Genomic DNA, 6,000 nt, shown 5'->3' with positions numbered 1-6,000 from the left:
TTTAAAAATTTATTTGTCTATATATATATAATTTAATAATACATAGCAGTACATAACATTTATAATACATATCAATATTTGTCATGTACTGTAGAATCTCCCATGATATACAAAGAACGCAAATTAAAAGAATGAATGAGTAATTGATTGGATGTACATGGACTTATCTTATTTTGCATCATGCCAATAATAGTCACGGCTTATATAAGTTTAATTAACAGATGTATTTTATACAATAGACTTAACAAAACTGACATTTACATCTTATACCCTAATCCTTATAAATAATGATATAACATGGCCATTTTTTTTTGAAAAAAAATTAGTTAAATGACACCAATTATATAGCTCAAACCAATCAAATCAGCCAGCAAACTTGATTCACTTTTATCATTTAACATGGTCTTGTATGTCATATCCAAGATAGATCCTCTCATTTCTGAGTGCATATATTGGGATGTTTGTGCTAATTATTTGTTCATAATAATTCCATAATATAAGACGTCATATATATAACAAATATTTTTTCCACGACCCCGTATCCGAAGCCAACACGTGTACACCTCTAAGGCATCCTCACATGTTTGTTAGGACATATATCACCATTCACCACTAGGGTTCCTTTGTAGTTTCCAAGGTCCCCCATTACAGTTGTCCCAACATTATTGTATTGGTCAATCTCTAGTTGATTAATTAGTGTGTACAAAATATATAGAAGTTTCCTAGATTAATTGGCTAATCATGTGTGGCAAATTCTTAATTAACACAATGCAACTTGATCCTTTAAACATATTTAATATATGCAACAATTCTCAAACTATATCGGAGAGTGGTGTATATCGTACACAAGATCATGTTTGACTGATTCAACTCATTTCATATGAAATCAAAATAATTATATTATCTGTTCATGATAACAAAACTTACAAATAAATGTGTCATAACTTATTTTGCCTGAACGTGTTTATTATAAGATAAAATATGTAAAAACAAATAAATCGGTAGGGTTAAAATTGATCTAATACATACTACACTCCGATCATTGTGTATAATATAAGATGTATAATGGTTTTGATTAGCCAAAAAGGGTGATGAGTATAAATTGCATAGGTATATGCGCAGATGATCCACCAAATCACAAGTAGTTGGGATGTTGTGCAATTTTGAAGATCTTGTACTTGGCACACACTTTGGGTTAGATTCTCCATGTTGTCTCAATGCACATGTTACGGGTACATTATTATGTATTCAAATCTTTTATTTGGGTGTAGATTTTGTATACGAGTAATTTGTTATAATCAATACGTACTAGTATATTAATATACTACCTCCGTTACCTTATTTGCAACGATTTGACATAAAGTAGAGAGGAAAAATGTCTAATCGTTGCACATAATATGTAACGGAGGTAGTATTATACTGAAAAATGAAGAAACAATTATTAGGAGATAAAGTATCCACCTATACTTAGCTAGCAAGGGGACCAAATAATATTTTAGACGAGGCCAGTAATGTTTACAACGAAAGTGATTTCGTCTACTAGATGCATATAGATCTCTTAGTAGTATGAGGGGTATTTCGGAGATAACTATCCTAACTCGGACTCTTAAGTAGTTAGAGTGGTTGAGGTTATCCTTTTAGGGAGTCCGAGAGCCTGTAAAAATGAGAAGGGTATTTTATTGTGAATTTATTAGACAATAATATAACATAGTGGTTCAAGAGATGGGCTTTGTATTGAGAAGGGTATTTTTGTTACTAGGTAGTAATTGGGCCAAGACTTGGGCCAAACTCAAACACACATTATTATCTTAAACATTTTTTTTAAGGAAATCTTTAAACAATTTAATTAAGTACAAAACCTTGAATCAATTAGTAAAAGGCTTAATCATAATTAACGGCTAATTCAATAGCCCGGCCTAAACTTCTAACTAAATCATATTGTTCATGGTAGTTTATGCTTTTGAAATAGAAAATATACATTATTAATTGTATTTAAACCCTTGGCTCAAAAATTAAATTACATACATTACTTATTGTATGTACACTAGTGAATTCGAAATTAGTCAAATTGGAAGTATATATACACCTACTACCTCTATTATATATTATATGCAACTTTGGGTATTATTTGTGAGACATAAAATATTCCAAGGTTGCAACTATGTAACGAAAAGTAGTATATTTAACAGTTATTAAGTGGATATATATAGATAGCCAAGAACTAATTAGCAAAGCACAGCAAAGAAGAGAAAGATAATAGTCAAGGATTAATTATGAAGTTATCTACTAATTTGCATAATCTATAGTATTAATTAATTTACGTCAACAGAACAATAATAACAAATTCAGGGAATCTTATAATAATATAAATTGAGATTGAGGTTGATATGGTATGGTATGGTATGGTAGTAAAACTGATTAAGGAGTGGGGTATTGTAAGAGAGCTTCTTCATCTTCAAAAAACTTAAAATGTTTATTAATTATAAATAAGTGTATTTTAAGAGAATAATAATATACTTGCCATGTGCCCCAAAATCTACAGTAGATATTATTTTCTCTCTCCATATATACTTTCCCCAATATCTTGCGTTATTATTTGTCATTTTATTAAATAAATGTTTTAATTTGCATCTAATATGTCATCACCAGCAAATTGTTAATTTATTCGTAAAATAATAACAATAACAATAATAATAGCAATATTAATAGGTCGTTGTATATAATGTTAGGCTTTAATTTCGGAGATGGTTAGATTTAATTTACTAGGTTAGACAGCTGCTATATTAACATGATTCATGATGTGTAACAAGGGACAATCTAGCAATGGATATTTGAATCAGAAAAATAATGAGTATGAAATCAAGACGTAACTTAATTATTCCTAGTAATTGATAACTACTCACATGACATGATATATAGTTGTGACTAGTGGGGTTAGTTTGGTTGGTTGTTACTCGTAGTAGATTGGCAATCCTTGATCCGACATGATAATCCTATTCAAAACGAACCCGAATGATTCGAATTTGACTCGATTTGACATAAATTTAAGTTTTACACCTATTTTTGATAGTTTTTAAGCACAATCCGAAATTGACCCAAAATCTATCCTGAACCCGACCTGCTAACTCAAATTGTCACCCCTAACTCGTAGCATGTTTTTAACACATCAAACAGGCAAACACAACACTTGTTGCATTTTTTGGGGGAGGAGGAAAGTTATACTTAGTATAAGCTAAAACTGACATGTTGTACAATAAAACATTCTTCGGTGCTTTCGGGAATATCAAAAAGAAGGTTATCTAAACTAAGGGTCTGTTTACATTTACTAAGCTAAGCTGAACTGAATTGATTGAAGCTGAACTGAACTATATTGAATATTTTATGAGAGAAAGAAATTAAGAAATGAGTTGAACTGGATATTTTATGAGAGAAGAAAATTAGGAAATGAACTGATTAGAGCTAAACCGGACTGAACTAAGACAATCATTCGTAGAAGTGCATGCATGTATCGTCTAAGAAGGAGATAGCCTATTCTAAAAGGAACATTTTAGGGAAAATTTGTAACTTTTAAATAAGTTAGATGAAATTCGACCTTGTCATGCCTAGGGCTGTACAGAGTGCGGTTTAGACGCACCAATCCACACCAAACCGCAATTTTGCGGTTTGGTGCAGTTTGCGGTTTGAAATTTGTGGTGCGGTTTTTAAAAATGACCAAACCGCGGTTTGCGGTTTGGTGCAGTTTCAAAAAATATTGAGACCAAACCGCACCGCAAACCGCACTTTAATGCGGTTTATGATTTTTATACTATATTTTCATTAAAATTATATAAAAGAACTAAATTATATGAGCTACTTTAACTATTAGTTAATTAAAGATTAATTAAAAGAGTTTAATATTTGAATTATAAACTAATAATTATAAAATAAAATAAAAGTTTTGTTTTTAAAAGAATAATTACAATTTTAATAAAATACGGTTAAACCGCAAACCGCACTGCACCAAACCGTATTTTGCGGTGCGGTTTGATTCGGTTTTTTTAAAAGTGCGGTTTGAAAAAATTACAAACCGCACTTTTGCGATTTATGATCCAAACCACACCAAATCGCACCGCAAACACCCCTAGTCATGCTTAAGTCTGACTTCAACCAATTAATAACTGTAAAAAATTTTCCTTCTTAAAAAAAACAGTGAAACAGCTGAACTTTACAAATTAATTACACTGTATTTTTATTTATTTTTAATTATCGATGCTCACGTAGAGTATAATAACCCCGTAGAATAATGCATGTAATCTGCGTTGAACAGCTCAAGTAGATACGATGTAAGTATGATTTTGACAAATGACGATTAGCTTTTGACCAAAAATTTCTCGTTTATTTCTCCTATAAATAGTCACTGTTAGTTTCTAATTGCTAGGAGTATCTTAAACTCTATATTCTCCTAGGGATAATTCTTTGACTTCTCTCCATTGGAAAACAATAGATTAGTCGTCACATTATTTCAACTCGTTATTATTAAATTAAGAACTCTACTATACGTATCTAAGGAGTAGAGTAATACTCGTATAATTTTACTTAGTTTATGAAATAAGATCGACGATGTTTTTTATTTGATCTATCCGAAAATAATATTCGCGACTATTATTTGGATAAGGAAATTCTAGATTCATCAACTATAATAAAGTTTAGCAAAGTAGTTTTAGTTTACATGTTGACATAGGATATATTCAATTTTATTATCCAAGAGTGTGTAATAAGATGTCTAGAATCAATTTTAGTTTATTACATGTTGACATAGAATATATTCAACCTTATTATCCAAGAGCATGTAATAAAATGCTAGAATCTAATTTTTTTTTTTTTTGAAATAAAATTGATTCATAAATAAGTCATACGACATCTACAAAGAGATTAAGATCTAACAAATACATAATAATTGAATCAAATAAAAACATTTTGTAAGCAAAGCTACGATCGTTGTTGCAAATCGTCATTTCTTCATACCCTCTTTCATATCGCTGTGATTTACAGCCTTTTTCGGCGAGGGGGTCTATCGATCTGTTGTAGCCGTGCAGAAAATTTTCGTCTGATTCGTTCGATTGTTGTTGAAATATTAATCTCTTTTTCAATCCCGCACAAAATTTTACCCATGAAACAACTTTATAGCAATCCATGAAATTAAAAGCAAATCCTCCCTCAAAAGAGAGAAGAAAAACCCGGTCTTTCGAAGGAGCCAAATCCTCCTAATGAGGAAGAAAAACCCTTTCTTTCAAGGGAGAAATATTCCTCCTAGAAGATATAAACCTAAAGCAAGAGAAAAGGCACAAAAGAAACAACGATTGGGGCTTTCCACCGGTAAATCCGATGGAAGCCCCTTCAAAATTCAACAATGGAGGCTAGGGTTTTAGAGAGAGAAGAGAGGAAAATTATAATAACTTGCACTACGTTTTATGCTAGAATCTAATTTATATCAATTCTTGATGCAAATCTTTTGACACACATAGGTCATATCGGCTCTAAACTTTCTAACAAACTTGATACGATTATTAGATAATGTGGAATCACATAACATTTGACATTTGGGAATGTATTTGGTATCTTAGCTTGCTAAAGTATAAATATTGTTCACTAAGTGCTCATTGCATTGTCTAATCAAGTATAATCCAATATAATTATCTGATCTCAAAGCTAAGTATAAATATAATTTAATTCATCGCAAGGGATATAGCTAATTTAATTACTTTGTCCCATATTAATTAATTAAGACGTACAATTTGAATAGGTATGATTGCTAATACGTACATAACTTTATTTGAACATAAATATGTCAATCTTATTTTTAATTATTGTCCGTCAAAATAAAAAGCTAGCTGCTAGTATATTGAAACTATATATTTAGACCTACCATTCCAAGTACATTTTGATAATGTGTAGCACATTAGTACCTTATATTTTTAGCTTCTTAAATACAACTCAATTAGCATTTCCTTTCAAAATAAT

This window comes from Chenopodium quinoa, unplaced genomic scaffold (assembly GCF_001683475.1).
Source record: "Chenopodium quinoa cultivar QQ74 unplaced genomic scaffold, ASM168347v1, whole genome shotgun sequence".
Lineage (NCBI taxonomy): Eukaryota > Viridiplantae > Streptophyta > Magnoliopsida > Caryophyllales > Amaranthaceae > Chenopodium > Chenopodium quinoa.
Note: the sequence above shows the minus strand (reverse complement) of the source record.